A 12,365-nucleotide genomic window follows, 5' to 3' on the forward strand; every position below is an offset into this window, starting at 1 on the left:
GTCGTCTCTCTACTATAGGTAAGTCACTCAGATTTACCATCCCATATAGCAAGGTGAATAATACGAGTAAGTCGGTATGGTGATCAATCCATCCCGCACCCAAATCATTACCTTGTATACGGTTTAGCGAATCTCGCATTCTAACACTTGGTCATCCTCACAAGCATTGCAGAATCTCTCTTGTCGACGAACTAAGTTCGGATAATTCCATGGATTCTGCAAGCCAAACAAACATCTATCGTTCCTTCACAACTCTCAGGTTTTTCGTTACTCCTATAAAATTGTCTGCCGATAAACGTCGTATCTTCCTCCAGGGTTCTTTCTTCAGCAAGGATGTTCTTGCTTCTTGGCAGGTCCTGGGGCCTGTGGGTTATGGCCCATCTCATCACTTGTAGTCCTTGAACTTATCATCGGGCAACTGATCATTATTCCAACTTCCAACTTCCTAGTATTCTTAAATCCATCCAATTGTAATGTCTTCCTTCCTTCCATTGGCACCAAACTAGGACATGATTACTCAGACTCATCATGGAGTTTCCATTGATCCATATTTCTGACATCATACCTCCTTTATATTCAATAGTAATTTATCTCTTCATCCTCGTGGGATATCCCTCATACCGAGATAAACACTTATACTTGTGGTGTCTGTTGGGTTTCGTAGTAATTTCAAAAAAATTCCTACGCACACGCAAGATCATGGTGATGCATAGCAACGAGAGGGGAGAGTGTGATCTACGTACCCTTGTAGATCGACAACGGAAGCGTTAGCACAACGTGGTTGATGTAGTCGTACGTCTTCACGGCCCGACCGATCAAGCACCGAAACTACGGCACCTCCGAGTTCTAGCACACGTTCAGCTCGATGACGATCCCCGAACTCCGATCCAGCAAAGTGTCGGGGAAGAGTTCCGTCAGCACGACAGCGTGGTGAAGATCTTGATGTACTACCATCGCAGGGCTTCGCCTAAGCACCGCTACAATATTATCGAGGACTATGGTGGAAGGGGGCACCGCACACGGCTAAGAATATGATCACGTGGATCAACTTGTGTGTCTAGGGGTGCCCCTTGCCCCCGTATATAAAGGATCAAGGAGGGGGTGCGGCCGGCCAGGAGGAGGGCGCGCCAGGAGGAGTCCTACTCCCACCGGGAGTAGGATTCCCCCCCTTTCCTAATTGGAATAGGATTCGGGAGGGGGAAAGAGGAGAGAGAGAAGGAAGGGGGGCGCCGCCCCCCTCTCCTTGTCCTATTCAGACTAGGGGGGAGGGGCACGCGGCCCAGCCCTGGCCACCTCTCCTCTCTTCCACTAAAGCCCACTAAGGCCCATATACCTCCCGGGGGGTTCCGGTAACCTCCCGGTACTCTGGTAAAATCCCGATTTCATCCGGAACACTTCCGATATCCAAATATAGGCTTTCAATATATCAATCTTTATGTCTCGACCATTTGGAGACTCCTCGTCATGTCCGTGATCACATCCGGGACTCCGAACAAACTTCGGTATATCAAAATGCATAAACTCATAATATAACTGTCATCGAAACCTTAAGCATGCGGACCCTACGGGTTCGAGAACAATGTAGACATGACCGAGACACGTCTCCGGTCAATAACCAATAGCGGAACCTGGATTCTCATATTGGCTCCTACATATTCTACGAAGATCTTTTATCGGTCAGACCGCATAACAACATACGTTGTTCCCTTTGTCATCGGTATGTTACTTGCCCAAGATTCGATCGTCGGTATCTCAATACCTAGTTCAATCTCGTTACCGGCAAATCTCTTTACTCATTCCGTAATACATCATCTCACAACTAACTCATTAGTTGCAATGCTTGCAAGGCTTATGTGATGTGCATTACCGAGAGGGCCCAGAGATACCTCTCCGACAATCGGAGTGACAAATCCTAATCTCGAAATACGCCAACCCAACATGTACCTTTGGAAACACCTGTAGAGCACCTTTATAATCACCCAGTTACGTTGTGACGTTTGGTAGCACACAAAGTGTTCCTCCGGCAAACGGGAGTTGCATAATCTCATAGTCATAGGAACATGTATAAGTCATGAAGAAAGCAATAGCAACATACTAAAGGATCGGGTGCTAAGCTAATGGAATGGGTCATGTCAATCACATCATTCTCCTAATGATGTGATCCCGTTTAATCAAATGACAACTCATGTCTATGGTTAGGAAACTTAACCATATTTGATCAACGAGCTAGTCTAGTAGAGGCATACTAGTGACACTCTGTTTGTCTATGTATTCACACATGTATTATGTTTCCGGTTAATACAATTCTAGCATGAATAATAAACATTTATCATGATATAAGGAAATAAATAATAACTTTATTATTGCCTCTAGGGCATATTTCCTTCAGTGTCCATATTCCACTTTGTGGAACATCATTATCCTTTCCAGGGTCAAGCGTCCTTACAAAGGAATATTGGCCATCTCTGCATGGCACTTCTTCAACTGGGAAACGTGAAACACATCATGAACTCCTGACAGTCCTTTGGATGACTCCAACTTGTTGGCCACTTCTCCCATATGCTCCAAAACTCGGTATGGTCCTACAAATCTCGGGGCTAACTGTCCCTTAACTCCAAATCGTTTAACTCCTCGCAGAGGGGTCACACGAAGACATGCTCTGTCTCCAATTTCATAGACTACCTCCTTGCGTTTTTTTGCATAACTCTTCTGCCTGGACTGAGCTACCTTCAGTCCCATCTCGAATCAACTTAACATTCTCTTCTGACTCCTTGATCACATTTGGTCCAAATAACTGACGGTCTCCAACTTCATCCCACATACTCTTGGGGTATCACACATATCAAGACAAAACTCGTATTTATTTTGTCTGAAATCCACTCACTGGAGTATCCTTATCTTTTCCAGGGGTCAAGGGTTCTTACAGGGTACTACCACCCTTAAAATGCACAAATCTTCCATAGACTATATTTCTCATATCCTCAGAAATGGTCAAAATCCTTCTTCATAGAGTAACAACTCATAAAATCCATATCAGTACCAATGATGCTAACTTTATTCATTCTCAAGTGATTACAATCTCTCGCTTTTCCATTACATGTCTCAACTCAACACCTCAATATAAAAGAAAATGTTCTCACTTCTACTACTCCATTTCTTTTGTTGCAAACTCAACTATCTAGCACAAGTTTCCTTCTCCTTGGGGCATTCTCTAGCAAAGTGCCCTGCTCCATTACAACTAAAACATATTATTTCTGGCAAGTATCGAGGTTTCCTTTTTGGGCAATTGTTGAGGTAGTGCCCTGACTCCTTGCACCTGTAACAGGTGATATGACTCAGGTCCTTTCTGGTATCCAATCTACTTCTCTTCCTGTACTTTTCTGTTCCAATCATGGATTCTATTTCCTGTGGGACATATTCTACTTCCTCTATCGGGAATTCTACTAGATCCCTATTCAAACAATTTTGGGAGATGTGTCCTTCTTCTCCACATGAATAGCAAGACTTAGTGCAGGGTTTACTCGGGTCTTCTTTAGGCGTGTCCTCCATCTCTTCCTTCATCACAACTTCTTCTAAAATTTCCATGAGGGCTCCTTTCATTACTTCTTTCTTCTGCTGGATGGTTCGTTGTACCATGGGGTAAATGTGACACTGAGCAGGATAGTGGGTAGTCCCTTCACACAAGAAATAAGTAATCTGCCTAATTGGGCATTCTTCAACTAGGTGACTTCCTTCACAATTAGGGCATTCATCCTTGTGTTCTTGATGGGTGTGTCCTATTTCTCCACAAATCTTGCATGCACAAGGTTTCTTCATATCCTTTCCATAAGGCTTCAACTTCTGGGACACAAGCCGAGACTTTGGCAGAGTCAACTTAAATTCTTTCCAAGTGGTTACTCCTTGCCATCCATTGATGGTTTGGTACATCCTCCACCAAGTAGCAGCACCTCTTTCAAAGCACTGAAGAGCATGCTAGGTCATATCCTTTCCGACTATAGGGTTATTCTCCATGTGATCTTCCATGTTCTGAATCCATCAGTCTGTCTCCAACTGACTCATCGGTCCAGAAAATACAAGCTCATCTCCATTCATCCTCTATTGGGTCCATGTGGGTTTGGGGTAAGATAAGAGAGAGGGAGAGGGATACACACAATACAAACAAAAGTTTTGAAAAGACAGATTTTATTGTGGCTGTCGGAAAAACATCAAACAAATGACAGCTCACAATCGTCGCATCTAACGTAGGTATAAAACAGGGGTTTGGTCTTCTAAGGGTCAATAAATCTTCAAAATCGCCAACTCTTCAAGTCTTGTTTATGTCTCCGATGGCTTCTTCCCATCGTGCTTGTCCTTCTCAAGTTCTTTTGCTAGGTCATCTCCGTTGACGTGAAATCTCTCGTGACATCCTTTAATATTCCAGAGTTGCATTTCAAACTTCTAGGTTTCAACATCCTTGGCATGAACCATAGTCTAGTTCCTGACAAATCTCCGGTTTCTCGAGGTTTTGTTCCTCCAATTTGGCTACTTCAGCTTCTGGGTCCTGAGTTCTTCACGAAATGCTTCCTTATCAAATACTGCTTCCTGCAGGTCCATCTTAACTTCTTGATGTAACACTACAGATCCTGGCGATACACCAGCTAAGGTTAAAACTGCATCCTTTGTTGATAGATGCTCCATGAGCCTCCTACCATCCAATCCTTCCATGCATATGCATGATTAACTCAGCACGGTGACAATAACATAAGCGGGCGATAACATCATGGATAGCCTTGTTTCTGCTTTTGTAATTGCCATGAGCTATCTTCCATAGTTGATATCTCCTGCCTTAGGGTTTTCTTGACAACACTTTGAGGTTTTTAACTCTCCATGCTCGGTCTTTCTCCGATACACCTTGATCTCGAGTATTGACAACTTCCATAGTCTGCCAAGTTCCATAAGGGTAGCCTTCCTAGGTCATACAAATCTGGGAATTCTTCAGAGCCTTCAAATTCTACTTGTCTTCGGTCTTCAACCGTTGTAGTTTCCATTATTCAGATGCACGGAAAATACTCTTCATTCCGAAGTGGCCTTAGTTGTCTGATATCTTGTACTTCTTGGAGTGGTCTCATTAGTCGAATCTTCGTGTGGTCAAAAGGGGAAAGGGGTATGGTCTTACTAAAGGGAATTTTTGAATAAGCTCAGAAGAGAAGAGAGGTAAAAGATCTTTTTGAAAGGGAAAGTTGTAGAGAAAAATCTTTGCTATGGGCTTGCCAGTTTCTAGGGTCACGTCCTACAGTTAACATGTGCTCTAATACCATCTTGTAGCGACCCGACCCGAATGGATCAAGTCTCTATGCTTAAGTGTCATCCCTGGATCGGTATGCTGACACACACAGTACTCGAGGATTTATAACAGAGGTAAATCACATGTATAAAGTAACGTAAATACTATTACCTCGATCCAAATAGCGGAAGTAAGAAGGTTGTGGATTCCCATCAACACCAATGGCAAAGTTGAGTGTAGAAATCGTAACCCTAACGTATCACTTACTCATCATAAGATAATCCAGCAACATGAGACGTTGCAACCACAAAGGGTCAGTACATTGAATGTACTGGCAAATTCACACCAGAGGATAATGATGAATAAAGGCTATCACTACATGCATATTTGGCTGGTGGAAAAGCTCTATGGTTGTAAGGTTTTTGCGAAAAGCCATTTTTTCCCTACTGCAAAGGAATAGATTTTATTTAACTATCATGGTGGTTGTTAAACATTGAGAATGGTTGACAGCATTCTCAATCCCAATTAAGCATCATCATTAAAACCCAAGAATATTCATTTAAAGTAACATGATGAGATTCACATGATAATCCAGGTACTAGATACTCAAAACGTCCATAACCGGGGACACGGCTAACCATGATTACTTTATACACTCTGCAGAGGTTTGCGCACTTTTCCGCACAAGACTCGATCGCCTCCGTTGGATTTCTCGCACTACATGGTGTTTGAGAAACGGATGACCGAGACACAGTCTGTCAGAAGAGCTAGCACCTTACGATGGATAGACCGTTACACCTACTTTCCCCTACATCTGCTAGTCTACCCTGTAAGAGTTCGCACGACTTAATCAACTATGCTAGAGCCCATAATAGCTTGTGGCTGCACACAGAAGTTTCTAGTATGAAAAATCTCATGATCCCTTTGAGCCTGGGTGGCGGTCCATAGAAAAAAAAGGCAATCCTGGAATACCCAGGTACCTCAATCCACCCAGATGTGTGTTTAAGTTGCCACCTTAAGTAAACCATTAATTAACAAACTCACATCTGTCATGAATACTCTCAAAACCCAATCCACGTCTACGAGAATAGCATGGCACTATAAGCATAACGTAATAGTAACTCCCAAGGTTTGAATGCAGGGCAATAGGTTCCTACCTCATCAACTACTTCCCAATACCCACATGTTATCAATCCTACTCATGCAATGTTTGAGGGTGAAACTAATGCATAAAAACTGGGTATGAAAGGGGATATGATCAAAGTGTGAACTTGCCTGCAATGTTGATGAAGATGATTCGCACTCAAAAATCTTGATAGCTCTACTCGTCACACTCCGGTCAATCTATCGTAATCAAGCAATGGTAACCACACATAAGCAATCACTCAAAAGGCCCGAAAGATCGAAGAATTCGATTTGGAAAACATCAAAACCAAGCAAATAGCTCTTGCAACATAAAACAATTTCTAACAGTACCAAAATTATGTGAATTTGGCCTTATTAGAAAGTTTAGGTCAAGAGCTTCGATTTGCAAAAAGAATCAACTCAAACGGAGCTACGAAACTCAAGTTATGATCAAACGAAGTTTGAATTCAAATCTGATCTAATACAAATTTTAAACTTTTCAAAAACATGTTTGAGTTGGATTACCGGATAGAGGAGATCATAACGAAGACGTGGGCGTTGGTTTTGTTGGATTTGGACAACCGAGTAAAAAGTAGTGATCGTTTGAAACAGAGGGACTAATCTGTAAATAAAATCATCACAGATAGGTCCCTGGCCGAAATTGAAATAAAAGAAAAAGCCTATCGAATGAACGTTCACTACGAAAACCTAATGAACGGATTCGTTCATTACGGAGAGATAAACAGCGAACGTTTGCTAAACAAACTTATTAAAAAAATTAAACCGATCTAAACCGAGACTAAAAACAAAAGAATCGGGACGGGTTTTCGGCGGTTTATACCGGTCGGGGCGGTTTTCTTCGAAAAACCACTGGCGGCAGTTTCCGGCGACGGCGGCGCGCGGGCAGGGCGAGGCGCGGGGAGCGGCGGCGCGAGCTAGGCGGTGCGGCAACGGCGAGCGGTGGCTATGGCGGCGGGGTGGTGCGGCAGGCGGCGCGGCAGCGCGAAGTGCGGCGGCGGCGGCTGCCGATCTCGGCGGTGGCGGCGGCGCGAATCAAGAGGAGGCAGGGAGCGGCGCGGCGAGGGAGAGAGAGGGGCCTGGGCCTGTGCTATTTAAGGGGGAGGGGAGGAGGTGGCGTGGAGGAGGGGTCAAGCGAGGAGGACGCGGAGTCCGGCCGGACTCCGGCGGCGGCGCTCCCGTGTGGGAGACGAACTCCTGCGGGAGCTCGGGGACGGCGGGGCACTGGCGTGGGCCGGCTGGGCCGTGGCCTGGCGAGCTGGGCCGGCTCGGTCCGGTCGGTCCAGAGGGATTTTTTTTACATTTTTCAGACAAACAAAACAGATAAAACAAATAGAAATAAAAATATTATATAGGCATATAATATACCAAAATTTGCAGAAAAAGATTTTCTACAACATGGACATTTTTATCATGCCAAATAAAATCCACACAAATTCAGATAAATCAAAGAGTGATACTGGTCTATTAAAATCCAACAAAAATCATTCTAAAAATACCAAAATGATTTCAAATTAATTTTTCTCCAATTTTCTAATGTAGGGAATCATGTTACCCTATTTTCCATATATTTTATTTTTGGAGAAAATAATTTGAATAAAACTCAAATAAATCCAAATTGAAAATTAATTCCAAAAGGACTTTGAAATTGATCCTTTGAAACTCCCAACTCATATTTCATATAATTTGAAGAAGTCATTTTATCTTTGCTCGTGAAAATCATTGAGTTGCATAAAGTTTCAGAATTGGAAATATTCTCAAATGAAATTCAAATATTTTCAACACCGCTTGTCATTTAAATAAATGGAAGAAGTCATGTCATCTTCTCTCCAGGGTTTCGTGGTGAAAAGAATTTGAATTCACGGAGATCACGAATGCAAAATGAAAGTTTGCGAAAGTCCTTTTATTCCCTCTCATTCAACTTTCAAAAAGGTTTTGAATTTCACTCAATTTCACACAATCAATCAAACAAATCTATCTATTTATTATAACATTCCAAAATTTAGAATTTTGGGATGTTACAAATTTCGAATAACACTATGCTACCTCAACAGGGATATGCACATCCCCAATAATAAGAATATCATATTTCTTATTGACAGTAGGAAGAGGAAATTCAAAACCTCAAAATATAATCGATGGAAATTTTCCAATAGAGTTGATACTACGAACTTGAGGTTGTTTCCTCGGAAAGTGTACCGTGTGCTCATTACCATTAACATGAAAAGTGACATTGCCTTTAGTGCAATGAATAACAGCCCCTGCAGTATTCAAAAAGGGTCTTCCAAGAATAATAGACATACTATCATCCTCGGGAATATCAAGAATAACAAAGTCCGTTAAAATAGTAACATTTGCAACTACAACAGGCACATCCTCACAAATACCGACAGCTATAGCAGTTGATTTATCAGCCATTTGCAAAGATATTTTAGTAGGTGTCAACTTATTCAAATCAAGTCTACGATATAAAGAGAGAGGCATCACACTAACACCGGCTCCAAGATCACATAAAGCAGTTTATATAGTTTCTTTTAATAGAGCATGGTATAGTGGGTACTCCTAGATCTCCAAGTTTCTTTGGTATTCCACCCTTAAAAGTATAATTAGCAAGCATGGTGGAAATTTTAGCTTCCGGTATCTTTCTTTTACTTGTAACAATTTCTTTCATATACTTAGCATAAGGATTCATTTTGAGCATATCATTTAATCGCATACGCAAAAAGACAGGTCTAATCATTTCAGCAAAGCGCTCAAAATCCTCATCATCCTATTTCTTGGATGGTTTGGGAGGAAAAGGCATGGGTTTCTGAACCCATGGTTCTCTTTCTTTACCATGTTTCCTAGCAACAAAGTCTTTCTTATCATAACGTTGATTCTTTGATTGTGGGTTATCAAGATCAACAGCAGGTTCAATTTCTATATCATTATCATTACTAGGTTGAGCATCATCATGAACATTACTATTAGCATTATCACTAGTTTCAGGTTCATTACCAGATTGTGTTTCAGCATCAGAAATAGAAATATCATTTGGATTCTCAGGTGTTTCAGTGACAGGTTCACTAGAAGCATGCAAAGTCCTATCATTTTTCTTTTTCTTCCTTTTAGAAGGACTAGGTGCATCTATATTATTTCTCTGAGAATCTTGCTCAATTCTCTTAGGGTGGCCTTCAGGATACAAAGGTTCCTGAGTCATTTTACCAGTTCTAGTAGCCACTCTAACAGCATTATCATTATCCTTACTATTCAATTCATTGAGCAAATCATTTTGAGCTTTAAGTACTTGTTCTACTTGAGTGGTAACCATAGAAGCATGTTTACTAATAAGTTTAAGTTCACCTTTGACATTAGCCATATAATCACCCAAGTGTTCAAGCATATTTGAATTGTATTTCAATTGTCTTCCAAAATAAGCATTAAAGTCTTCTTGCTTAGCCATAAATTTATCAAACTCATCTAAACATGGGCTAGGAAACTTAGTAAATGAGATTTCAGCTTTATCATATCTATAGAGAGAATTTACCTTTACTACACGTGTCGGGTTATCAAGACCATGAGTTTCTTCAATAGGTAAAGGATTAATATCATATGTTTCTTCAACAGGCGGTAATTAAGACCGTGTATTTCTTCAATAGGAGGTGAATTCTTAACATCTTCACCTTTAATACCTTTTTCTTTCATAGATTTCTTTGCCTCTTGCATATCTTCAGGACTGAGAAATAGAATACCCCTCTTCTTCGGAGTTGGTTTAGGAATAGGCTCAGTAACTGGCTCGGGAGGTGTCCAATTATTTTCATTTGTCAGCATATTATTCAATAGAATTTCAGCTTCATCCAGCGTTCTTTCCCTGAAAACAGAACCAGCACAACTATCCAGTTAATCTCTGGAAGCATCGGTTAGTCCATTATAAAAGATATCATGTATTTCATGTTTCTTAAGAGGATGATCAGGCAAAGCATTAAGTAACTGGAGAGGCCTCCCCGAAGCTTGTGGGAGACTCTCTTCTTCAATTTGCACAAAATTATATATATATTCCTTAAAGCAGCTTGTTTCTTATGAGCAGGGAAATATTTAGCAGAGAAGTAATAAATCATATCCTGGGGACTACGCACACAACCAGGATCAAGAGAATTAAACCATATCTTAGCATCACCCTTTAATGAGAACGAAAATATTTTAAGAATATAAAAGTAGCGAGTTCTCTCATCATTAGTGAACAGGGTGGCTATATCATTTAATTTAGTAAGATGTGCCACAACAGTTTCAGATTCATAGCCATGAAAAGGATCAGATTCAACCAAAGTAATTATATCAGGATCAACAGAGAATTCATAATCCTTATCAATAACATAGATAGGTGAAGTAGCAAACGCAGGGTTAGGTTTCATTCTAGCATTTAGAGATTGCTTATTCCATTTAGCTAATAACCTTTTGAGTTCATATCTATCTTTGCAAGCTAAAATAGCTAAAGAAGCTTCTTGATCAAAAACATAACCCTTAGGAATAACAAGTGATTCTTGATCATCACTTTCATCAGTATTATCAAATTCAATATTTTCAATCTCTCTAGCTCTAGCAAGCTGTTCATCAAGAAATTCACCAAGTGGCACAGTAGTATCAAGCATAGAAGTAGTTTCATCATAAGTATCATGTATAGCAGAAGTGGCATCATCAATAACATGCGACATATCAGAACGAATAGTAGAAGCAGTTTTCAGTGCCGCAAGCTTACTCAAAACAGAAGGTGAATCAAGTGCAGAGCTAGATGGCAGTTCCTTACCTCCCCTCATAGTTGAGGGATAAATCTTGGTTCTTGGATCTTTCAAGTTCTTCATAATATTAAGCAGATATATATATCCCAAGTGACTCAAAGAATGGAGCTATGCTCCCTAGCAACGGCGCCAGAAAATAGTCTTGATAACCCACAAGTATAGGGGATCGCAACAGTTTTCGAGGGTAAAGTATTCAACCCAAATTTATTGATTTTCGACACAAGGGGAGCCAAAGAATACTCTCAAGTATTAGCAGCTGAGTTGTCAATTCAACCACACCTGGAAACTTAGTATCTGCAGCAAAGTATTTAGTAGCAAAGTAATATGATAGTAGTGGTAATGGTAACAAAAGGTAACAGTAGTAAAAGTAATGTTTTTGGTATTTTGTAGTGATGATAGCAATAGCAACGGGAAAGTAAACAAGTGAAGAACAATATATGGAAAGCTCATAGGTAATGGATCAGTGGTGGAGAATTATGCCAGATGCGGTTCATCATGTAACAGTCATAACCTAGGGTGACACAGAACTAGCTCTAGTTCATTGATATACTATAGGCATGTATTCCGAACATAGTCATACGTGCTTATGGAAAAGAACTTGCATGACATCTTTTGTCCTACCCTCCCATGGCAGCGGGGTCCTTACGGAAACTAAGGGATATTAAGGCCACCTTTTAATAGAGAATCGGAACAAAGCATTAACACATGGTGAATACATGAACTCCTCAAACTACGGTCATCACCGGTAAGTATCCCGATTATTGTCACTTCGGGGTTAACGGATCATAACACATAATAGGTGACTATAGACTTGCAATATAGGATCAAGAACACTCATATATTGATGAAAACATAATAGGTTCAGATCTGAAATCATGGCACTCGGGCCCTAGTGACAAGCATTAAGCATAGCAAAGTCATAGCAACATCAATCTCAGAACATAGTGGATACTAGGGATCAAACCCTAACAAAACTAACTCGATTACATGATAGATCCCATCCAACCCATCACCGTCCAGCAAGCCTACGATGGAATTACTCACACACGGCGGTGAGCATCATGAAATTGGTGATGGATGATGGTTGATGATGACGATGTCGACGGATTCCTCTTTCCGGAGCCCCGAACGGACTCCAGATCAGCCCTCCTGAGAGAGTTTAGGGCTTGGCGGCGGCTCTGTAT

Source organism: Triticum urartu, chromosome 5A (genome assembly GCF_056163025.1).
Source record: "Triticum urartu cultivar PI428250 chromosome 5A, HENAU_Tu73, whole genome shotgun sequence".
NCBI lineage: Eukaryota > Viridiplantae > Streptophyta > Magnoliopsida > Poales > Poaceae > Triticum > Triticum urartu.